This window comes from Podarcis liolepis (assembly GCF_965112155.1).
Source record: "Podarcis liolepis genome assembly, chromosome: 8".
NCBI lineage: Eukaryota > Metazoa > Chordata > Lepidosauria > Squamata > Lacertidae > Podarcis > Podarcis liolepis.
Genome location: NC_139560.1, coordinates 13,182,614 through 13,207,480, shown reverse-complemented (window position 1 = coordinate 13,207,480; position 24,867 = coordinate 13,182,614). Strand labels below are relative to the sequence as shown.

At 47.6% G+C, this 24,867-nt stretch overlaps 1 protein-coding gene and 1 long non-coding RNA gene across 8 annotated transcripts in view; one reads left to right on the top strand and one right to left on the bottom strand.

Annotated features, from left to right (window-relative positions):
* Window positions 1-2,084, bottom strand: part of LRATD2 (LRAT domain containing 2) — a 12,357-nt gene extending 10,273 nt beyond the window's left edge. For 2 of the 6 annotated variants that reach the window (XM_083517013.1, XM_083517015.1), the window contains exon 1: window positions 1,637-2,084. The gene's annotated coding sequence lies outside the window, so the exon portion shown is untranslated. Of the gene's footprint in view, window positions 1-1,053; window positions 1,167-1,472 lie in introns of those variants that run through there. The other 4 variants (XM_083517017.1, XM_083517014.1, XM_083517016.1 and 1 more) reach the window with 4 other exon arrangements.
* LOC310713251 lies at window positions 1,595-24,867 on the top strand. Of its 2 annotated transcripts, XR_014529148.1 has the most exons (5): window positions 1,595-1,673; window positions 11,844-11,909; window positions 13,019-13,072; window positions 22,453-22,479; window positions 23,064-24,867. It is a non-coding gene; the product is annotated as an uncharacterized lncRNA (long non-coding RNA). The 2 variants fall into 2 exon arrangements; XR_014529149.1 differs by lacking the exon at window positions 13,019-13,072 and having other exon boundaries at window positions 23,064-24,865.

Here is a 24,867-nt window from a genome sequence, read left to right as displayed (position 1 = left end):
GCACCTCAGGTCTCATGATCAGTCCCTGGTATCTACAGGATGGGTAGCAATGTCCCCTGCCAGTTGCTGTAAATGATACTGACCTAGATGACCAAACCATCCCAGGCAGCTTCCTATGTCTCTGAAGAGCAGATAAGGGCATGAAAAAATAAGCAGCAGTAGAAATGGCAATTAAATGCCAGTATTAAAATTCTGCATTTCTTCCAGAGTCTCCAAAGCACTTCCCATACACCAGTGGTTCCCAACTGGGAGTTCGCATAACCCACACAGGAGGGACTGTGGTACTATTCACATAACAAAACTACCCAAGAAATACATTAAAAAATTCAAAAGTAGGGGGTCCATGGCTTGGCTTTTGAAAAACGGGGTCCACAGGACTTAGCTAATTAGGAACCACTGGCATAGACCATCATAATCTAATCAGTTCATCCCAGTGGCGTAGCGTGGGGGGTGCCAGGGGTGCCGACCGCACCGGGCGCAACATCTGGGGGGGGGGGCGCGAGTCCAGAGGGAAGGGACAAGTTCCTTCCTCCACCGGGCTCCCCGCTGCCACCGCCAGCCTTGCGCCCTAGCGCGCGCGCCCCCCGCCGTCGCTGTGGCTGCGCTCCGCTCACTGCTTGCAGGAGGAGCAGCCGCTGCAGCAGCGCCGACGCCGCCACCGACGCCTGGCCGGGCACGGGCACCCTCTGCACCCTGCCGCCGCCGCCATCCCCTCGGCCCAGCCACAGGCGGCGGCTGCTTCTGCCTCCATCCTCCTCCGGGCAAGCAGCGTTGTTTGCGCGGCAACTCGCAGGTTAGGGGTTGGGGGGGCGCAAATTACTTGCCTTGCCCCGGGTGCTGACAACTCACGCTACGCCGCTGGTTCATCCGACAACCCATTAAGGTAGGCCATTCTTCTCTCCATAGTGCCGAGGAGAGGCTGAGGTTGGAACAGCCCCTTGTCAAGGGCCACCAGCGTACACTCTTATTGAGAGAATGAAGTCCAATTTCATTCAGTAAGACTTCATTCCAAACATTTAGGGCTCTTAAGGGGCAAGACACACATTCTCTTACAGCGTTACTGAAGCGCCTCTTCCCGAATTGACTTGGAAAGCACCCGAAGGATAACCAAAGCCTTAAAATGTGACTCCACGTCTGGGCTAACTTTGCCTTTGCCTATGAGGCTGTTGGTTTTAAAGGGAGTGTTTGCCGGAGAACACGCTGAAAGCCCAGCCCAGTTGCCGGCCACCTTCGTTCATTTATCGAATCGCGGGTGAGTTTTCCCAGCGGGATCTTTTTCTCCGCGAGCTGCGCTCCCCCTCGCGCTCCTCCATCACATTCTTCCTCCAGCGATCAAAGTTTTTTGGGGGGTGGGATGGGGTGGAGGAGGGGAGGGAAAGGAGGGGCGGGGTGCCGCCGGCGGCCACCAGGTTGCCCAGCTACAGCCCGAGAGAGACGCGAGCAGCCAGCAGCAGCCCGAGAGAGCCACTCACCTCTCCCGCCGCCTTCTCTGCACAAACAAGCCGGAGATCAGCCCAGGTGTACCTGGCTCCTGTCACCTGATCCACTCCCCATACCTTCCCCCGCTCCTCCTATTCCTCCTCCTCCTCCGTCCGGAGAGCGGCTGCTGCTGGTGGCGACGGCGCTGGAAACTTACCAAGCGACGGCGCTGCTGCGAGGCTCCTGGGGAGCCGGTTAGTCCGCCTGGTTCCTGGAGGGATTTTTTCGTCCCCCCTTGGGGGGGAGCAACAGCCAACAGAGAGTTGTGGCTTCCCCCCTCCAGCTCAGCCCGGCCGCAGGTGGCTCATGGTCGCCGCGCTGTGCGCTCCGGCTGCGCGCCGCGCGCCCGCCTCGCCAGCCGGCCTGAGCAACAAGCGGGAGCCGGAGCGGGTGGCTGGAGAGAGCGAGGCGGGCGCTGGAGTCCCCGGCGAGCGCTCAGCCCCCAGCATTTAAAGGCACGGCTCTCCCGGGAGGGAGGCGGGTGCGCGCTTTCTCGCCCGCCCGCTTTTTGTTTCCCAAACGCACCAAAGTCGCGCGTCTTTGGTGGCGCTTCCTCCTCCGTGCGCCCTGCTCGGTGCGCGCAGCGCCGATCGCAGCCAGTGGAGGGAGCTTTGGTTCGGGGGCGGGCAAAGATCGGCGGGGGGGGGGGGAGAGGAGGAGGAGTTAAAGCAGTCGTTGGTGTGCGTATCTCTGTACGTTGTTTTTATTTTTTTTTTCGCGGGGAGGTGCTGCTCAAAGAAAAAAAAACCGGAGCCGTATGCAGTCAGAATCGGAAAGTACCGAGTTGGTGCGGAGGTTGCCAACTTTAAAAAAACAAAAGCCCAGCCGCGCCGCCTGCGCCTTTAACGGGGAATTGAGCGGAGGGTGGAGGCAGACTGCTTCGTAAGCACATGAGAAGCTGGATCAGGCCATTGCAAAGGAGTTAACTCCTAGGGGCTGAGGTCCTTGCGGTTCCCTCATTAAAATATTTGAGTGGACCAGGTTTCCCCAAAGTTGATGGGCGTTGCCATTTCAATGGTATGTGTGCACCGGGTCTTGTGACTGATTATGCAGGATGGCCCATTTAGATAAGCACCCTGTTTCCCCAGATGTCCGTGGGAAAACCAGTAGGCAGGATTCGAGCGCAGCAGCACTCCCCTCCTGTGGTTTTCAGCAACTGCTGTCCAGAAACATCGCTGCTTCAAGCTGTGGAGGCAGGGCAAAGCCATCATGGCTAGTAGCCGTCGATGAATCCTCTCCTCCACCAATGACTTTTCTCCTTAAAAGCCTCCTTAAAAGCTTCGCCAGCTCTTCCTCTGTAAATTAAGGCTGCTGTTAAAAGCCACGCGCCCAGCCTAGGCTGGATTTCTCCCCGCCCCAATCAAGTGGCGATGCTAATTGCCATCTCCCCACCCACCCCAATCAGCCGATGTAAAACATCGATTCGATGCTCCAAAATTAGCAGGCCATGATGTTTATATCTCCATACCGTAAAAAGTATGTGATTCATAAGCACCAAGCTGTTTTTTTAAGGCACAGGAGGAGCCCAAGCTAGGTTTAAACGACAACACTCGCAGCTATGAGCAGGCCATAGCTCAGTGGTAGAGCACATGCTTTGAATTGGGGGGGGAGTAGACATCTCCCCAAGACCCTGGAGAGCTGCTGCCAGTCAGAGTCAATGAGAGCCAGTGTGGTGTAGTGGTTAGGAGTGGAGAGTCAGTGAGAGCCAGTGTGGTGTAGTGCTTAGGAGCGGCAGTCTTGTAATCTGGGGAACTGGGTTCGCGTCTCCGCTCCTCCACATGCAGCTGCTGGGTGACCTTGGGCTAGTCACACTTCTTTGAAGTCTCTCAGCCCCACTCACCTCACAGAGTGTTTGTTGTGGGGGAGGAAGGGAAAGGAGAATGTTAGCCGCTTTGAGACTCCTTAAAGGGAGTGAAAGGCGGGATATCAAATCCAAACTGTTCTTCTTCTTCTTCTTCTTCAATGATATTGGGGCCGGTGAACTGACCCCCTGTTTCCTGTGATTGGTGTAAGTGGCGCAGGAAGCATAATTTTAAGCTAGCAGTTCTCAAACTTTTTGTGTGTGTGCTGACCACTTGACAATTGCCGGGGGTCTTGCTTTTCCTTTGGCATCTGTATCTTCAATCAAAACTGGTGCTGTATTATGAGCGATATTCACAGGCCTTAGGCCAGGCTCCTGAGAAGGCCTCCTTTATAATGTAAAGTTGGGGGTGGAAGGATAGTTATATTGACTGGAGATTGATTGATTGATTGATTGAGGATGGCAACATGGCCTTTTCTGTGGTGGCTCCCTGCTTGTCTCCCCTGGCAGGCTCTCCTGGTGCCTTCCTTGCATATCTTGATGTGCCAGGCAAAAACATTCCTCTTCTCCCAGGCCTTTGGCTAATTAAGCAATCTATAGCTTTTAAATCATTGTGTTATTGTTTTCCTTTGTTACTATGGAATGTATTTTTATCTTTTTATATTGTAAACCATCCTGCCATCTTTGGATGAAGGGAAGTATAAATTTAATAAATTTAATAAATAATAATAATAATGAAAATTGCTGGCCTGTGTTCAGGAGGGCATTGCTAGCCAGTTGGATATAATCCATCCCTGGTGAAAAAAACTTGGTTCTCCATCTTCACACACAAAAAATTAGCAGCAGGGCCAAGTTACAAGAAAGAAGATTCCAACTAAGCACCAGGGCTGGGTCAAAGAAGCGTTTCAGTTTAAAGCGTTGTAAATTGAAACAGGGAAAACAGGTAGAGAAAAACCAGGACTCCACATCGCCCTCTGGTGGCACATACAACGTGTATAAATCGCTTTTTCTTCACCACTCTAGCTGTCCCAGGAAGAACTTTCTGATGGTAAGAGCTGTTTGACAGTGGAACAGTCCCCCCACGAGAGGTTGTGGACTCTCCGTCCTTGGTGGGTTTTAAGAAGAGATTGGATCTGCCATGGATGCTTTAGCTGAGATTCCTGCATTGCAGGGGGTTGGAATAGATGATCCTTGGGTGACCCTTCCAACTCTATGATTCTTTCACAGTTCTGCAAGCTTTCCGTGGACCACTGGAATGGAGTGAACGAGCTGCAGCTTCTGACTTCTGCATATGCTATAAATGTTCCAGGCATATATATTTTTTGGACTGCGTTGTCTGCTGTCAAGTGGTGTGTGGGCAAGTGCTTAATTTCTAAAAAAAAGAGATGCCGGTGTTCAGGCCTATAAGGCAGCTCTGCCATCTGCCTTGTAAGCTCTGTACTTCCAGACAAGCAGGGATGCACAGGATTTCCTTGCTTGGTGATGAAGGAAAGGCAAACTGCACATGCTCATAAAAAGGTAAAGGTAAAGGTACCCCTGCCCAAAGACCAGTCGTGTCCGACTCTAGGGTTGTGCGCTCATCTCACTCTAGAGGCCAGGAGCCGGTGCCGTCCGAGGACACTTCCGGGTCACGTGGCCAGTGTGATAACGCTGCTCTGGTGAGCCTGCACCAGCGCAGCACACAGAAACGCCATTGCCTTCCCGCTATAAAGCAGTACCTATTTATCTACTTGCACTTAAGGGTGCTTTCGAACTGCTAGGTGGGCAGGAGCTGGGACCGAATGACGGGAGCTCACCCCGCTGCGGGGATTCGAACCGCCGACCATACGATTGGCAAATCCTAGGCACTGCGGTTTTACCCACAGTGCCACCCGCGTCCCCTGCATGTGCTCATAGGTAATCTTAAACACTAACAGGGCACACCTAAAACTGTGGCTCTGAAATTGGCACTGGCCAGGAGGAGGGCTATAGCTCAGTGCCAGAACATCTGCTTTGCATGCAGAATGTCTCAGTGTCAATTCCTTGGCATCTCCAGTTAGGGCTGTGAATGTACCGAGTCTGGAATTCTGGAAAGCCTTGGTCAGTTCGCATAGACCATGGGTAGGCAAACTAAGGCCCAGGGGCCGGATCCAGCCCAATTGCCTTCTAAATCCTGCCTGCGGACGATCCAGGAATCAGCGTGTTTTTATACATGAGTAGAATGTGTCCTTTTATTTAAAATGCATCTCTGGGTTATTTGTGGGGCCTGCCAGGTGTTTTTACATGAGTAGAATGTGTGCTTTTATTTAAAAGGCATCTCTGGGTTATTTGTGGGGCATAGGAATTCGTTCATTTTTTTAAAAAAAAAAAATATAGTCCAGCCCCCCACAAGGTGTGAGGGACAGTGGACTGGCCCCCTGCTGAAAAAGTTTGCTGACCCCTGGCATAGACAATACCGGGCACAATGGAGTAATGGTCAGACAGTGGTATTTTTCTAGGTGCTGGAACTCACAATTAATACCTCCCTCATTGTCTTAGAATGGCAATGGCACTCACCTGAGAGGTGCCGGAACTGAATGCTGGCAAATTCCAGCTGAAAAAAAGCCTTGGGTCAGACTGCATGTAAGGCAACTTTCTATGTTACTATCATAGGTGTAGGAGGAGCGGATGGCACTTGCTGATCATTTCGAGATCAGCGGTTCGAATCTGCTCGACAGGGTGAGCTCCCGTTGCTCTGTCCCAGCTCCTGCCAGTGGCGTAGCGTGGGGGGTGCCAGGGGTGCCGGCCGCACCGGGCGCAACATCTGGGGGGGGCGCGCTCGCTGCCTCCGGAGTCGCCGAAGAGCCTCGGGCGCAGGCTGTGGCAGAGCCGCATGTCTCACGGAACCGCTGAGCTGTGCGCGCGTCCGGGCTGAAGGCGCCCGGCAGGCAGCGGCTCTCAGCGCTCGCCGCGGAGGACGCGCCAGGCAGCCCCTCCTCACAGCCCCGCCTCCGCCGGTGCTGCTGCAGCTGCTGGGCCGTTGCATTTTCCTCGGCTCTCTGCCCCCCTCCTCCTCCGGGCAAGCGGCGTTGTTTGGGCGGCAGCGCCAGCGGCAACTTGCAGGTTAGGGGTTAGGGGGGGTGCAAGTTACTTGTCTTGCCCCGGGTTAGGGGGCGCAAATTACTTGCGTTGCCCCGGGTGCTGACAACTCACGCTACGCCGCTGGCTCCTGCCAACCTAGCAGTTCGAAAGCGCACCAGTGCAAGCAGATAAATAGGTACTGCTGTGGCGGGAAGGTAAACGGCATTTCCGTGCGCTCTGGTTTTCATCAAGGTGCCTCGTTGCTCCAGAAGCAGTTTAGTCATACTGGCCACATGACCCAGAAAGCTGTCTGTGGATAAACGCTGGCTCCCTCAGCCTGAAAGCGAGATGAGCGCCGCAACCCCAGAGTCGCCTTAGACTGGCCTTAACTATCCAGGGGTCCTTTACCTTTTTGACCTATTGTAAGTGAACCAGTTCTTGGGGATTTGTTCAGCCTTTCACCTTTTTAAGTCTTAACAGATGGCGTATTTGAAATGTGATCTGCTATTTATTTATCATGGAAGACAGGAGTGCCTGGCGTGCTCTGGTCCATGGGGTCATGAAGAGTCGGACATGACTAAATGACTAAACAACAACAAAATTTATTTATCATGCATTTATTTATTTGCAGATTTATACACCGCATCACAACGCAAAGTAACCAAAGTGGCACACAATAGAATAAGATAAAAAACAACAACAAACGAAATATTACAAACTCAGTGCAATTAAAAACAAGTGTGCAATTATTATTCCATGAAATGACTGGGGCAGACTTCAGGGAAAGCCTTCTTAAACATTAAAAATGTATTCAGTGCTTGCCTAAATGACAACATGATACATGCTTGTCAGATTTCTGACCACACTACACTATGTGGGTTCTTTTGCATAGAGGTGGTAGGCTGATGCTACCCTGAGTTGTAGGGTTTCTGTAGACACAGAATCAGAGAATTGTAGAATTGGAAGGAACCCTAAGGATCATCTAGTCCAACCCCCTGAAATGCGGTCATCCAGCCTCTGGTTAAAAACCTCCAGTGAAGGAGAATTCATCACTTCCTGAGTGCATTCCACTGTCAAACGTGCTCTGGTTAGAGTTGCCACCTCTCCCTCCCTCTCCTTCTGCCATATTTTCCCCATTCCTTATACAGTGGTACCTCAGGTTACATACGATTCAGGATACATACGCTTCAGGTTACAGACTCCGCTAACCCAGAAATAGTGCTTCAGGTTAAGAACTTTGCTTCAGGATGAGAACAGAAATCGTGCTCCAGTGGCACGGCAGCAGCGGGAGGCCCCATTAGCTAAAGTTGTGCTTCAGGTTAAGAACAGTTTCAGGTTAAGAACGGACCTCCGGAACGAATTAAGTACTTAACTTGAGGTACCACTGTATTTTCTCTTGGTTAGCTTCTTGGTCAGGAGTTCATATACGGAGTGCAAAAGGGGTTAACCTAAGGTGGGGAGGTGGGATCAGCTAGGAAGCAGGTGTAGTGGGTTTGAGAATGAGGAGAGGGCATGGTAGCATGGAAGCTGTTACTATTGACTAGATTCCAGTCCATCACTGAACACTTTCAAAATTGTGTGGGATGTCCACGTAGGAGATAGCTTGGGAAAGGATGGAAATGGGGAAGAGGAAAATATTTGTTTGCAATAAAACATTAATAAAACAATAACAACAACAACAAAAATGATGATTTTGCAAGAACTTTCAGTTAGGGCTAAGTTTCTGATGGCCTGAGTCGAGCATTAACTGGAAATTAGTTTTAATATCTGTTTTATAATTTATAGTAAGTGTGCTTTTTAAATAAAAATAAAATTCTCCATCAAGCCATGGTCACCATTCTCCCACATAAAATAAATGAAGAAAGCAGTACAAAAACAGCACCTCTTATTTGTTTCCAGTATGTAATAAAGGCCAATTGCTTTGCCAGCACAATAATAAACCACAACGCTCAGTATTGTTCTGCTTCTGAGGTCAGAAAGGGACAGAATATGGTCACCTGGTTTGTGATTCCGAGATGTTATATCTGGGTAGCTAATGCTGGGCTGTGTGTATTTCTGATCATGCCATAACTCCCCATGCAGCAACCAGGGAGAATCGTCTCCCCTCAAAAGAGGTTGTCCATTGTGTCTCTGTGTGAGTTGCTGCTGTGATCCAATTCTGCCTTGGGTAGCAAAATTGAATGTGCTGCCCTTGTGTGTTGGGCACGCCCATTTGCTACAACTTGCTGGAGAACAATTTCACAGCGCATTTCAGATGTAGTAGGCCTTATAAGAAGACCTACTGTTTTGTTGATTTTGTCTTAACTTGGTTGAAAGTGAGATGAAGAAGAGATTGAGATCTTTAGTCTCTGTCTTACTAATGGCTGCAAAAAATCGTTTGGGTAAGAAAATGGAAAGACCAGAATGTACCAACTGTTTGGGAATGGCTAATGAATTGTGTCGGAAGTGGCAGCGTAGGATAAATTGATAGGTGCTATTGGGGAAAAAGGAGGTGTAAAATGGAATATTATGTATGCAGAGAGATGGAATTGTTTTGTGCATTACTGGAATGAGCTATACGGTAAGATATTTGTTTATGCAGTTTATCCCATTTTCTGTTTATAAATGTATCACTAGACTTTGTTTAAATAAAATATTTTTGTAAAAAAAGAACCAACACAGTCTCAGCCAGCAAGCTTACAATCTAACAAACCTGATATGAATGGGAAAATGGATGTGAGCAGATGAGATGATCCTAAGAGAGATACGGTAATTCTGGAAGTTAGGGTCCTCTTTTTTCTTCTTCTTTAGCAATCACTCATAACCATGTAAGATTGTCTTCCATGAACACGATTTTAACAGTGAGTCTGTGAGTGACTGTGGAGGCCAATTCTGGATCCACACATCCTTCCACAGTGGGAACATAGGTTTCCGGGTGGGAGTTGATCACAGTGAGAGTTTGCCAAATTTGCCTTCCTCTTAGCACGTTTCTCCCTTTCGTCCTGAGTTTGAGCATGACACCTTTGGTAAAGGCTGTTCTCCAACTGAAACGCTCTCAGGCCAGTGTTTCCCAGTTGTCGGAGTTTATACTACTTTTTTTTTTTTAGATTTGCCTTGAAAGAGTCTTTAAACCTCTTTTCCATTTTTAAGTTCAAAATAGAGTAGTTGCTTTGGAAGACAATAATCAGGCACCCACACAACATGACCAGTCCAACGAAGTTGATGTTGAAGAATCATTGCTTTGACACTGTTTAGGGTCCTAGTGGCAGCTAGCCCCCAATTGGTCAATGAGTTGGTCAGCCTAGCATACCCCACGCATGGAGACTGTTGCTTTCTGAAAGTGACCTGATTCATGGCATGAGCAACACAGGTCTGCTGTTGAAAATGGCAGTCACCTGACGGTCATGTCCAAAGGCACATTGGGCCACCATCTTCCTGAAGCTATTCAGGTCTCCGTCCAGTCAGTTGTCTGTATGGGAGACTTCCCGGAAACCACATTCATGCATACTTGGATACATCTATGAAGTCATGGAGATAGAGGCTAGAGAATAGTTGTTCTCCTTCACTCATGACACTTGATCTGATGGGCACCCAATGAAGCGGAATCTTGGAAGATTTAGGACAGATAGAAGGACTCTCCCAAAAAGACCAGAAGCGTTTCTTTTGGGGATAACTGGGACAGATGTATCAAAAAACCAAAGGAATTTATTCTTGTATGCGACAACCGCAGCAAGACTATTACATGTTCAAAAATGGCGAGATGAGGCAGTACATACTGGAAAAGATGGGCCATTGAAACTGATGGGATATGCTGAATTAGCAAGAGGAGGAGAGCAAGATGAGACAGTTTTCAAGGAGGATTGGAATATTTTTGCAGACTATTTAGAAATATGTATTGTAAACATGTTAAAACACAAGCAGGTTTGGAGTAAGGACAGCACTAAAATGTATATCTGAGAACACTGTAGAATAGAAGTTTAGAACAGGCATAGGCAAACTCGGCCCACCACATGTTTTGAGACTACAATTCCCATCATCCCTGACCACTGGTCCTGTTAGCTTGGGATGATGGGAGTTGTAGAACTGATTTTACAATGAATTGATTTTAGAATGCTGTATTATTTCACTGTTGTTTGCCGCTCTGAGCCCAGCTTCGGCTGGGGAGAGCGGGATATAAATAAAATTTTATTATTATTATTATTATTATTAGTCCCAAAACATCTGAAGGGCCGAGTTTGCCTATGCCTGGTTTAGAATAATCATACAGTGGTACCTTGGTTTTCTAACAGAATGTGTTCTGGAAGTCTGTTTGACTCCGGGAAACATTCAAAAACCAAAGTGTGGCTTCCGATTGGGTGCAGGATGTTCCTGCAGCCAATCGGAAGATGCAGAAGGCACTCCGGACGTTCAGCTTCCGAAAATTGCTCGAAAACCGAAACATTCACTTCTGGGTTTCAATTGTTTGGGAGCCGATTTGTTCGGGAGCCAAGGCGTTTGGCTTCCAAGGTACGACTGTAATATGTAGCAGTATTAGAAAACCTGAGGAAACCATGGAAGGGTGGAGGGGAAGATGAATACTTATGGAATGCTAATTGGAAAATGTTGTACTATTTGTTTTCTTTTCTTTTAGGAATCTAATAATAATAATAATAATAATAATAATAATTTTAAAAAGAAAGTACCATATTTTTCACTCTATAAGACGCACCAGACCACAAGACGCACCTAGTTTTTGGAGGAGGAAAACAAGAAAAAAAAAATATTCTGAATCTCAGAAGCCAGAACAGCAAGAGGGATCGCTGTGCAGTGAAAGCAGCAATCCCTCTTGCTGTTCTGGCTTCTGGGATAGCTGCGCAGCCTGCATTCGCCCCATAAGACGCACACACATTTCCCCTTACTCTTTAGGAGGGAAAAAGTGAGTCTTATAGAGCAAAAAATACAGTACTTTACAATGCTCTCAAGAGTTAATGATGGGCCCCCTTTTGGATGGCTTTAAAGGAGAATTTTTGAAGGAGAGGGCAATTGATGGCTACCAGTTACTGGAAGCCACCAGAGGGGAGAGGGCTCTTGAGTTCTAATCCTGATTTCAGGTTCCCCACAGACATCTGGTTGGCCACTGTAAGAACAGCCACTGGTTTGATCCACCAGGCTCACCTTCTTGTGTTCTAATGGTGGAAGAAAGTGGAGATAGAAATGTAATAAGAGCAGCTCTTCTCTTTCCATAGCCTGGTGAAGCACAACTTTGTACAAATACCTGGTCTCCTCTCCTCAGCAGCCGATGATATGAAGTAGGAGCAGGGAAATGTGTTGCCATGAGGACATTGGAACATCTGGGACATTGCTCTATCTGAGCACTTGACCCAACGCCAGAGGGTAATTAAGGAAGTGACACAACAACACCACTTCAATGTTACATGGTTTCCCCTTCATAAGCTTTAATAGCCTGAATAGTTTGTTTTACAAACACCTCCCCAATGCATTTTTCACTGTGGTGCAGTTATTTGGTCAGTGAATTATTTTCTATCTTTTTTTATTCAACACCCAGACTTGAGAGCTCCTGGCCATGGAAAAAACTGCCTAACAGTGTCTTCCTATCTAGGTCTACTCAGAAGTAAGTCCTACTAAATTCTATGGGACATGCTCCCAGTGCAGTGTGGTTAGGACTGCAGCCTAAGTCAGTAGTGGACATGATGCCAATTGTGTGAAGGCAATTAAAGGTAAAGGGACCCCTGACCATTAGGTCCAGTCATGACCGACTCTGGGGTTGTGGCGCTCATCTCGCTTTATTGGCCAAGGGAGCCGGCGTACAGCTTCCGGGTCATGTGGCCAGCATGACTAAGCTGCTTCTGGCAAACTAGAGCAGCGCACGGAAATGCCGTTTACCTTCCCGCTGGAGCGGTACCTATTTATCTACTTGAACTTTGATGTGCTTTCGAACTGCTAGGTTGGCAGGAGCAGGGACCGAGCAACGGGAGCTCACCCCGTCGTGGGAATTCGAACTGCCGGCCTTCTGATCGGCAAGTCCTAGGCTCTGTGATTTAACCCACAGCGCCACCCACGTCCCGTGAAGGCAATTAATGTACACTTAATTTTTTTAAATGTAAATAGCAGTCAGGGGAGAGGCATTCAGTATTGTAAGTGAGCCAGAACTGGTCTGTGACCATAATAATAAAATTCATTCATTCATTGCAGGGGTCGGGGCTGCATACACATCAAGAGTCTTGGAAGTTGTAGTTTGTTAAGGGTGCTGGAAATTGTGGCTTTGTGTGTGTATGTGGGGGGTAAACTACAGTTTCCAGGATTCCTTGGTGAAAGTAATGGGCTTTAATTGTGTGGTGTGTTCACCGCCAGGAGAAAGATTTTAATTGTTTTCCCTCCTGCCGCAATTGTGACAAACACTCCCTGCCCCACCCCAAACTGCTATTGCCTTAGAAGAGAAACCTTCATTTGTGGCAATGGAGGTTTCTCTTACAGTACAAATAGCTTTGATGGGGAGGCAGTGGCGTAGCGTGGGGGGTGCAGGGGGGGGGGCTGGCCGCACCGGGTGCAACATCTGGGGGTTAGGGTTAGGGGGAGCAAATCCACGGGTTAGGGGGCGCAAATCCATGGGTTAGGGGGCGCAAATTACTTGCCTTGCCCCGGGTGCTGACAACCCACGCTACGCCACTGTGGGGAGGTCACTGGGACCACTGAGGAAGGGGTTAAACTCTTCCTTCCCAGGGTCCCAGTCCTGCTAATGCTTTCCCTTACACTATGATGATTCATGGCATTCATGTAAGAAACTTCTTGTCTGGTTGGGCCTGGAACAAGCCAGGATTCTCATATATCTGTGTGCAATGAGCATTGACTCCCAAATGGAGGACTTTGATTCTCCCACGAGTTAGAGAACTCTCACACGTCTGACGATTCTGTGTGCTGCATAATAGATGTTCCCGGGACAGGGGGAGCAACTGGGCTGTGTCGTTCCTAGGCCTTTAATCCAGCCACAAGTTGCATATACTCCTGTTGCTTAAAGCCCCAGAGGAGAAGTCAGCAGTATTGAGTTAAGGGTTCTTAGGAAAGCAAAACAAAATAAGAGCTTTGCCGGTGCAATAGAGAAAGGGCAATTAGAGGTTTTCTCTGCTGCGGCTGGATTGACTTTGGCAATGTAGATCTCCCTTGCCTCTCAGATCTTGCAATGGATCAATTGCATCCAATTCGAAAGAAAAGCCATTTCAAGCTGTATAATTTCATATCGACCTCTAGCCGGTGCTGAAGAGGTGCTGTTAGTATCTACCAAGTAGACAGCACGTTGCAGTGAGGGACCAGCAGCAGGGGGGAAGGGAGGGAAGGAGAGGCTCCCCTCTGCCCACAACCTGATGGTTTGTTCCAAATTCTTCCAAAATTGGGGGTGGGGTGGGTTTAGCAGGAGCCACTTACCTCCTCTCTGGCCCCTCCTTGGTGCAACCTTCACTAATCTATTGTAGGGTTTTGCTGTATGCTCAAGAGTTGAATGCAACAGGTCACACAACATCCTTTTGACCAGCACACCATTGCCGTTGATGACTTGCTACCTGCTTTGCACCATCAGGTCCCAGGGTGTGATAACAAAAATAATCAAATTCAATGTTAAAAACAGTTAAAACAAATTGCAGGCACAGGTACGGCTGGCCCACCTATGAGGCTAGGTGAGGCAGGGTCTCCAGGGGCAGCAGCTGATGATGATGATGATGATGATGATAATAATAATAATAATAATAATAATAATAATAATAATAATAATAATAAATACCCCACCCATCTGGCTGGGTTTCCCCAGCCACTCTGGGTGGCTTCCAACAAAATATTAAAATACTGTGGTCTGTTAAACCAGAGGGCCTTCTCGGTAGTGGCACCCGCCCTGTGGAACGCCCTCCCAACAGATGTCAAAGAGAAAAATAACTACCAAACTTTTAGAAGACATCTGAAGGCAGCCCTGTTTAGAGAAGCTTTTAATTTTTAATAGGTTATTGTATTTTAGTGTTTTGTTGGAAGCCGCCCCAGAGTGGCTGGGGAAACCCAGCCAGATGGGCGGGGTATAAATAATAAATTATTATTATTATTCCATGCCTGCAGTGTGTGTGTGCCTATTCTGTGCTTGACCTGCCTCGTTGACAGCTCCTTGATGCTGACATCTAGAGGGCAGGCGGATACCACTTGGTAGAAACATTACGCCTACGGGCCGGGGGTTCCTTACTGCTGGTGCAGAACAATTTCACAGATGCCACCATTTTCATTCACGAGCTCATGATTAGAAAAGCATCTGCGACGGGCTCTCTGGGAAGGATTGGCAGCAGCAGATGGATCTTCCTTTAGTCTTCCACACTTGTTGGATTAAAAAACTACCTCACCTCTGGAGAGGAAGCAATTGGCCTGCTTGATGGCGCACTGAGAATGGAGTTATCAAGTTCAGCGTGGATAATGATGCGTGCGCTCGTAAAAATGATTCTGATACCTGTCAGAACTGACAGCTGTGCACGTTTGCCCCCCCCCTGCAGACAGATGCCATTCCGCCCGGTGTTGAAAGTTGATTTCCATTGGGCAGAGGGGACGAGGAGAGCAAATGAGATGCTGTAATTCAAGTCTTCTTATTTCCAACCTGCTTTGTGCCCCCGCACCCTGCCTGGCTCTCTCCCAGACAGAAATCTAACTTTAAAGCTTCACTTGCTTCAGGGCAACCTCCCAGCCATTTTCAGTTTCATCTGCCTCCACAGACTGGTTGCAGACCCAGATGGAGATGCGCTGCTGCAATGCTTCGGCTCCTGACGCACCAGGCTTAATGCAACTGCCTATGGATAGGCTGGTGGAAAGGACATTATTGCTAATTAGAGCTGAGCTGAAAATACTCAAGTGGGGGGTTTTTTGCCAGCATTTTCAATTCTGCCCAAAAAAGAAAAGGAAAGGAAAAGCTATGGATTTTTTTTTTTTGCTTTTTTGTTTCTGGGTTTTTTGTTTGCTTGTTTGTGGCACTCCTGGCAAAAGTGTTTAATTTACAGTGGTGCCCCGCAAGACGAATGCCTCGCAAGACGGAAAACCCGCTAGATGAAAGGGTTTTCCGTTTTGGAGGTGCTTCACAAAACGGATTTCCTATGGGCTTGCTTCGCAAGAGGAAAATGTCTTGCGAGTTCCTGCGGGTTTCCCCCCCCTCCCCCCTTTCCCCCAAGCCGCTAAGCCGCTTATCAGCTGATCCTAAGCCGCTTAACAGCTTATCAGGTGATCCGCTAAGCCCGCTAAGCCGCTAATAGCGCTAATCCGCTAAGTCGCTAATGGGCTTGCTTCGCAAGACGGAAAAACCGCATGACGAAGAGACTCGCGGAACGGATTCTTTTCGTCTTGTGAGGCACCACTGTATTCATTGACATTCCTCTTGCTTCTAATTACCTGTGGTTATCCTCAGTGACGTCATCATATTGCCAAACTTGATTGGCTACATAGCATTGTGACACCGTGTGGTTCTCTGGGTTATCTGTGATTGCATGGGAACGCCATGTGTCTAATCCAAGTAGCAGGAGAAAACATCCACTAAGGAAACCAAAGGGAACTGAAAGAAAAAGCTATCCTTCAGGGCGGTCAACTTTTTGCTTTTGTTTCGTTTTGGGGTTTTTCGTTTGCATGTTTTTGGCACTCCTTGCAAAAGTGTTTCGCTTATTCGTTGACATTCCTCTTGCTTCAAATTGCCTGTGCTTGTCCTCAGTGATGTCATCATACTGTTAAACTTGATTGGCTACATAGCGTTGTGACATCATCCGGTTCTCTGGGTCATCCCTGATTGCATGGGAAATCCCATGTGTCTGTCGGGAATCAAGCCTTTATCAGGAGAAACTGGCAACTCTCCCAGGCACCCGGCTTGATCTCCTGTTGACCTCCCTGTCTGCTTTCCCGGCAAGATCCAGGCAGAGGTCGCGATAGGCGATCCTTCTTAGCGTGAGAAGAACACCCCCCCTCTTTCCTGCCCCTCCCCCCCGGCAGGGGAAAGAGATAGACAGAAACGTATTTACATGCCTTTATTTTTGTCTTTGCAGCGTTACAGAAAACATGACTGCTCTCTTCAAACTCCTGCAGTCGAGAGAGAACAAACACTTGCTGTACTTCCTGTACAGCTCATATTACACTCTGAGCTAATTCCGGTGCTTCGCACTGTGAATAGACTGTCCTTTTGTTTCCCACGGACAGTCCCAACATTCCCATTATGCTTTGCTTTCAAGCTAGCAGCTTGCGGCTGCATTGCTTCAATATCGTAACAGTGTCTAATAGAAGAAAAAGAGTTTGGATTTGATATCACTACCCGAAGGAGTCTCAAAGCGGCTAACATTCTCCTTCCCCTTCCTCCCCCACAACAAACACTCTGTGAGGTGAGTGGGGCTGAGATACTTCAGAGAAGTGTGACTAGCCCAAGGTCACCCAGCAGCTGCATGTGGAGGAGCGGGGAAGCAAACCCAGTTCACCAGATTACGAGACTACCGCTCTTAACCAATACACCACACTGGCTCTCAGAAGAAGCAGGAGAAAGTACCCGCTAAGGAAACCAAAGGGAATTGAAGCACATGCCTAGTGAACATTGAAATTGGCGAATAGTATTGTCTATGCTAGGGATGCGGGTGGCACTGTGGGTTAAACCACAGAGCCTAGGACTTGCCGATCAGAAGGTCGGCGGTTCAAAACCCCATGATGGGGCAAGCTCCCGTTGTTCAGTCCCAGCTCCTGCCAACCTAACAGTTCGAAAGCATGTCAAAGTGCAAGTAGATAAATAGGTACCGCTCCGGCAGGAAGGTAAACGGTGTTTCTGTTCGCTGCTCTGGTTCGCCAGAAGCGGCTTGGTCATGCTGGCCACAGGTCCTGGAAGCTGTGCACCAGCTCCCTTGGCCAATAAAGCGAGATGAGCGCCACAACCCCAGAGTCGGTCACGACTGGACCTAATGGTCAGGGGTCCCTTTACCTTTGCCTTTTATTGTCTATGCTGACTGGAGTAGCTCTCTGAGGTTTTGAGGGGGGAGTGTCTCTGAGCGCTACCCGGGGATCCTGGGGTTTGAATCAGGGTCCTTCTGCCTGCAGCTACATCCCTTCCTCCTCTCTCTTCACAACTATTTCTGGAAAGAGAAATAGCTGGGTAAAATTCTGCTAGCTGGGTGACGGTCTGACTCAATTATGTTCTCTCCACTTCTATAATTTTTATGTCAAGTGCCGATTGGTAGTGCTAAGTTTTTAAAGTTTTAAAGGTTGCACTATTTTAAACGTAGCACTGTTTTTATCTTTTGTTTTGCTTTGGATGGGTGTTTGCCCAGATTAAAAAACAAAAAGCAGCCTTGATATATTTCAAAGGAATAAAAGTAACAAAATAAGTTAAGCACTAACGGGGGTTGCAGCAGCATTCGGGGCAGATCACAGTTGGTACACCGAGGAGATTTTAACTGCCATGACTCTTGCTTCAAGCAGCAGTTAGGGCTAGGGCCTGCTATCCTTTTCGGGCCTGTGGACACATTTGTAAAATGGAATGTCAGAGCTCGTCTAGTCCATTGTTGTTGTTGTTTAGTCGTTTAGTTGTGTTCAACTCTTCGTGACCCCATGGACCAGAGCACGCCAGGCACTTCTGTCTTCCACTGCCTCCCGCAGTTTGGTCAAGCTCATGCTGGTAGCTTCGAGAACACTGTCCAACCATCTCATCCTCTGTTGTCCCCTTCTCCTTGTGCCCTCCATCTTTCCCAACATCAGGGTTTTTTCCAGGGAGTCTTCTCTTCTCATGAGGTGGCCAAAGTACTGGAGCCTCAGCTTCACAATCTGTCCTTCCAGTAAGCACTCAGGGCTGATTTCCTTAAGATTAGATAGGTTTGATCTTCTTGCAGTCCATGGGACTCTCAAGAGTCTCCTCCAGCACCAGGGGCGCCGACTTATAAAAAATATTGGGGGGGCCCATACCGGGACGCATCGTCGTCCAACTTTTGGGATGCACCTCGGCGGGGGCTGTTTCTTCTTCTTCTTCGGAGGCAGAGTCGGGAAGAGTGCCCGGGAAGCTGTCGCTGGTTCGCTCGGGTAGCCGGGAGAACGGTAGTCTCCTCCAGTACCATAATTCAAAAGCATCAATTCTTCAGCGATCAGCCTTCTTTATGGTCCAGCTCTCACTTCCACACATCACTACTGGGACAACCATAGCTTTTACTATACGGACCTTTGTTGGCAAGGTGATGTCTCTACTTTTTAAGATGCTGTCTAGGTTTGTCATTGCTTTTCTCCCAAGAAGCAGGCGTCTTTTAATTTCGTTGCTGCTGTCACCATCTGCAATGATCATGGAGCCCAAGAAAGTAAAACCTCTCACTGCCTCCATTATCCCATCCCAAACAGAACCCAAGGACCAGAGCACTTTGCCGTACTGTGGCTTCCAACAGAAGTAGATCATAAAGTTCAACAAAAAAAAGTAGAAGACCCAGGGGATCAGTTCATTCTCTAATCAGTTTATGCATAAGGTCCATATATGTGAAAGTGTCAATTCCACCTGTCTGTTCATAGTAATAATAATAATAATAATAATAATAATAATAATAATAATAATGTGGTACCTTGGGTTATGTACGCTTCAGGTTACAGACGCTTCAGGTTACAGACTCCGCTAACCCAGAAATAGTACCCCGGGTTAAGAACTTTGCTTCAGGATGAGAACAAAAATCGTGCAGCAGCAGTGGGAGGCCCCATTAACTAAAGTGGTGCTTCAGGTTAAGAACAGTTTCAGGTTAAGAACGGACCTCCGGAACAAATTAAGTACTTAACCCGAGGTACCACTGTATTATTAATAATAAAGCAATAAAACATCAAACATTAAAAGCTACCCTAAACAGGGCTGCCTTCAGATGTCTTCTAAAAGTCAGATAGTTGTTTATTTCCTTGACATCTGATGGGAGAGCATTCCACAAGGTGGGTGCCACTACACTCCCTGTAGCTTCACTTCTCACAGTGAGGGAACCGCCAGAAGGCCCTTGAAGCTGGACCTTAGTGTCCCGGCTGAACATTGTGGATGGGGAAAATGTTCCCCATCAGACCACATTAATCGGATCCAGAATTCTGTCTAATCCTCCTTTAAAGCCAGGTAGTTTGGTGGCCATCACTGCCTCTTGCAAGAGTGTCATAGTTTAAGTAAGTGTTTTTGGGAAGAAGCACTTAATTTTATCTGTCTTGAATCTTCCAAGAATCAGCTTCATTGGTTTCCCATGAGTACAGTGGTACCTCAGGTTAAGTACTTAACCTGAAACTGTTCTTACCCTGAAGCACCACTTTAGCTAATGGGGCCTGCTGTTGCTGCTGCGCCACTGGAGCATGATTTCTGTTCTCATCCTGAAGCAAAGTTCTTAACCCGAGGTACTATTTCTGGGTTAGCGGAGTCTGTAACCTGACTCATATGTAACCTGAAGCGTCTGTAACCCGAGGTACCACTGTGCTAGCGTTGCAGAGAATCTGTTGTGGGCACACACACAAACACACTCTCCCACCAAGCACACATCACCTCTTACTGTATTGACTTTCTTCCTTCAAGTTAATTTCAGGGCAGGGAGAAGACCACGTGGGAGCCACAGGAGGTCTCTGTGTCTACAGGTGACGATTGAATCATGAGCTATGAGCACTAGGTGCAGCGGAAGGGGAAGGTGTCAAAGCAGTAGCAGCTAGGAGAGACAAAAAGGATTTAAAAATACAATGTTAAAAAAAATTACATAGTGAAACGTTGAGGAGGACATAAAAGTAAAAGGGTAAAGGGACCCCTGACCATTAGGTCCAGTCGCAGATGACTCTGGGGTTGCGGCGCTCATCTCCCTTTATTGGCCGAGGGAGCCGGCGTACAGCTTCTAGTTCATGTGGCCAACATGACTAAGCTGCTTCTGACGAACCAGAGCAGCGCATGGAAATGCCGTTTACCTTCCCGCTGGAGTGGTACCTATTTATCTACTTGCACTTTGATGTGCTTTCGAACTGCTAGGTTGGCAGGAGCAGGGACCGAGCAACGGGAGCTCACCCCGTCGCGGGGATTCGAACCATCAGCCTTCTGATTGGCAAGTCCTAGGCTCTGTGGTTTAACCCACAGCGCCACCCGCGTCCCAATGGGGAGGACATAAGTTGCATCAAATGCTGCATGAGCTGTATTCTTCTCATGCAGTCGGACTTCCCTTCTTTTCTCTCCATACTCTCTCAGAATCAACCCCAGAGACTCCCCCAACCCCCTGGAGCAATTTTTGAGGATGTTGGGGGAGGCCTTCAGGAGAGAGCCCAGGTGGGGAAAGTTCCATTGCTACCACAGAATGTCAACACCCAATAGTTGTACAGTAGTACCTCTAGTTACAAACTTAATTTGTTCCGGAGGTCCGTTATTAACCTGAAACTGTTCTTAACTAGAGACTTGCTTTCGCTAATGGCGCCTCTTACTGCCACTGCACCGCTGGCACACGATTTCTGTTCTCATCCTGGGGCAAAGTTCTCAATTCGAGGTAACTCTTCCAGGTTAGCAGAGTTTGTAACCTGAAGCGTTTGTAACCTGAGGCGTTTGTAACTCGAGGTACCACCGTACTCCTTTGAAATCACTGTTTTGGGGTTGAAAATCAAATCTGGAGATTGTTTGAGACTGTCAACGCCGTCACACACTAATTTCCAGATTTTGGGAGCCCTCCAATATCAATAAACCAAAAGGTCAGAAGTGACGCATCTTCAATTTACAGGCAGCGAGACAAAGAAAAATTGTTTTGAAAATAGTTTTGAACATGGTATTTTGAGGCAAATTCCAGCATCCTTTCTGGATCAAAGACCAGTTTGTCAGGCCATTAATACAATCCTATAGATCAGTGTGGGTCTGCAGACCTCAGGGGGGTCTGTGTAACCCACCCAGGGGGGGTCTGTGGCACCATTAAAAAAACTACCATGGAGATATCAAAAATATTCAAAAGTAGGGGGCCCCTGACTTGGCTTTTGAAAAAAAAGAGAGGTCCACACTATTTAGCTAATTGGGAGCCACTGCTATAGCTACCTACGCAGAAGAAAGCCCCATTGAGTTCAGTGGGACTTTCTCTCCAGGTAAATGTGTAGCAGAAATGCCATCTTCTTAAGGGGATTGAGGGGGCCTGTGCAACATTGTACAACATCATGACGTCATGCACATAACAGCTCATGACGTCCTGACGGTCTGTGCACAGCGCCAGGGGGCGGAACCAAATGCCTCCTGAATATTGAAGGGGCTTGGTCCCCTCAAAAATACTTTGGGGACCCTGAAACTTCCTCAGCCCCATGGTGCTTGTTATGTACTGAGTTGAATAGGATCCAAAATGCAGCAGTCTGATTGGTCCTAGAACAATAGGATTCAGAATGCAGCAGTCTGATTGGTCCTAGAACATTAGGATTCAGAATGCAGCAGTCTGATTGGTCCACAGGAGCCACCCAATCCAACTCCAGGTGGAAGTGAATCCGCAACCTGATTGGCCTACAGGAGAATCCCGGAATTAGCCAATCACATGGGGCCCATTGTGTAAATAATGTATATAAAGCAGACATTCTGGGGGAACTTCCATTCCTCCTCACCACCATGAGCTGAATAAAGAGCATGAAATCCACTCTCGACTCCGAGTATATTTCAGCGCTCCTTGGTGTATAGGATTGCAGCCTTAAAGGATGTGAGGCAACCACCAAGAGTCCTGAAAATATCATTTCCTCTGCTGAATGGGAAGCTTGATGCTCCTCCGAACTGCAAGCTGGCTCCTTAATATTCCCAGTAGCATAGTTCACACACTTTATCACAAAAGGAGCTTTGAGTTCTTAGGGTTTAAGCTTGTCCTTGATTAGGTTGGCTTGGAATGTCTCCTCCCCCCACCCCATTGTTTGCCGGTGTCTGATTGGAATGCACAAAAGCCCCCAGTTGCTAAGATTAAGGCTTTGTTTCACAGTTCTTGGATTACTTACTAGGTAGGCCCCCATCTTTCGTTACTCTGCTCATTCATTTGCCAAATGGGGTAAAGGTGCTCTGAATTGGTTGGGCTTAAACTGGGATTAGGAACCACGTGCAACGTTCAAATAATGGGTGGCTTTATGAACCTTTTCTAAAGCCTACCTTCACAGCCGCTCAACTTTTTTTTTTAGTGTGATGATGCCAATAGGAATTCCTGGTCTTTTTGCAGGTGCTACCAGACTGTTACTGCTTTCAGGTGAGATTCAATCACATATTTTCAAAGTTGGGTTGCGTGTTCAAAGTGAATTGGGGATTTTTTCCATAACGAACTTGCTTTCCCTAAAATGTAGCCTTTGTGGTAAGCATATCGCTGGGAGGACGCAATTGAAGGTGTAAGATAACAATTTCTTGCCTAATCTCCCCACAAACACATTAGAATGGAGGCTCAATAAACAGATCACATGGAAGCAGCTTACTGGTTTAGGTTTCACCTTTTTGACACTCGCCTTATACTGCAAGTAAATCTACTAGTTTACTTTTCCCCCTCGTTGCTTTTACTCTCTGTTTTATCGTTTCAATTCCATTGTTTCCATCGCATTTACTATCACTGGCTGCCCCTGAACTACGTACGCATATCAAAGGGCAGAGTGGACATTTGTAAAATAAAACGATCAAATAAAATAAGATAACGTGGAATGAATAGGAAAAGGCTGGTACATTTTTCCACCTGTGAGCTTTGCTTGATTCGAAACTCCACATCAAAGCCCGGCTCCCCCCTCGGCTATTTCTTCTTGTGCCCACAGAAGGTGCTCAAATCCATAAACATGTTTTGTTTTCTAGGGAAACCAGCCTGGCAACTCCTGAATGCAGAATTCCACACCCACCCTTGACCCAAGTACATACCGAGCGTACATAACTGTCTGGTTTGTTGAGAATGTACTCGAATATTTATATAGATTCTTTGATGTTCTTCTCTTTTGAAGGCCTTCAGAATATCTTCCTTTGTCCCCCACCTGCAACACCTCTCACCACCACCTTGAGAACAAACTGTCATATTCTGACTGTGATGTGATGCCAGTGATGCCGAGTAGGAACCAAAGTGTTCCAAAAATGGTTGCATGGAGGGAAATTTAATAAGGAGAAACACTAAGGAAGGAACAGAAATCAACAGCAACACAGCCATTTTATCAGCGGCATCTTTCTTCATGTCAGGGTGCGGGACTCGTCCTTTGGGTAGTGAGTGGAGGTTCCCCAGGCAAACGAAGTCTAAGAAATGTTCAGCTATCCATACTTATGTTGTGTTTGGAGCATGACAAACCGGGAAAATCAAGTGTCCAATTAGAAAAGCTTTTGGACTTTACGGTCCATCATGTATAATCGCTTTGCTTAGCTCCTGGAAGCAACTCCAAGAGAAGTACAGTGGTACCTCGGGTTAAGAACTTAATTTGTTCCAGAGATCCGTTCTTAACCTGAAACTGTTCTTAACCTGAGGTACCACTTTAGTTAATGGGGCCTCCTGCTGCCACCGTGCTGCCGCCACAAAATTTCTGTTCTCATCCTGAAGCAAAGTTCTTAACCTGAGGTACTATTTCTGGGTTAGTAGAGTCTGTAACCTGAAGCGTCTGTAACCTGAAGTGTCTGTAACCCGAGGTACCACTGTACTTCCTTTCCCTTGGTGCCAGGCTTAATCCAAAGGAACCACTATCCTGCATATCCATACAAGGCTCAGGTTGGCATATGTCACCTACCCTTGGTGTTATGGAAGGATGAAACCCATAGCACATACATGGGAGGCACGTTCACAACCCGCAGCATTCGCAACCCGCAGTGCCACGTCTGCGCATGCGCAGGTCGTGATTCAGCGCTTCTGCGCATGTGCAAAGCGCGGTTTAGCACTTCTATGCATGTACAAGCTCTGAAACCTGGAAGTAACCTGTTCTGGTACTTCTGGGTTCGGCACGGCACGCAACCCGAAAATGCGTAACCTGAAGCATCTGTAACCCAAGGTACCACTGTATAGCGACTCTGAAGGAGAAAGAGCTTTGTAGCTCTCAGCACACCTGTAAGATCAGAATTTGGAAACAGACCACTTAACTGATGGGGGATGGTATGTAACTTCTATTGAGGCTTTATTTTTTGATTCTGCCTCCATTTACTATGTGATTTTCTAGTGATGTTACAAACTATTTTGCTTTTAAAAAAAGAAAAGAAATATTTACCTGAAGGTTCATTCTTCCCCCTTCCTGTCAGGTCTAGCTAATTATCTTTGCACGGGGAGAATGTTTTAAGATGTTGTGTGTGTGTGTGTGTGTGTGTGTGTGTGTTATGGACTAAGCTTCTATCCTAGAACAATAGGCAGGTAGGATCCCAGAATGCAACAACCTGACTGGCCTGCAGGGGCAGCCCAATCAGACCCCAGAAGGAAGTTAACCAGCCTATTAGGCTGGTAGGAACCTAGGATGCAACAACTGATTGGCCTGCAGTAGCAGCCAAATCAGGCTCCAGGAGGGAAACAGAATAAACCAATCAGATGGGACTCATTGTGTAAATAATGTATATAAAGCCTGAGGTTTTGGGGGGAAATCCATTCACTGTTTTTCGAGCTGCAATAAAGAGCATGATATCACTACGTGATTCTGAGTAT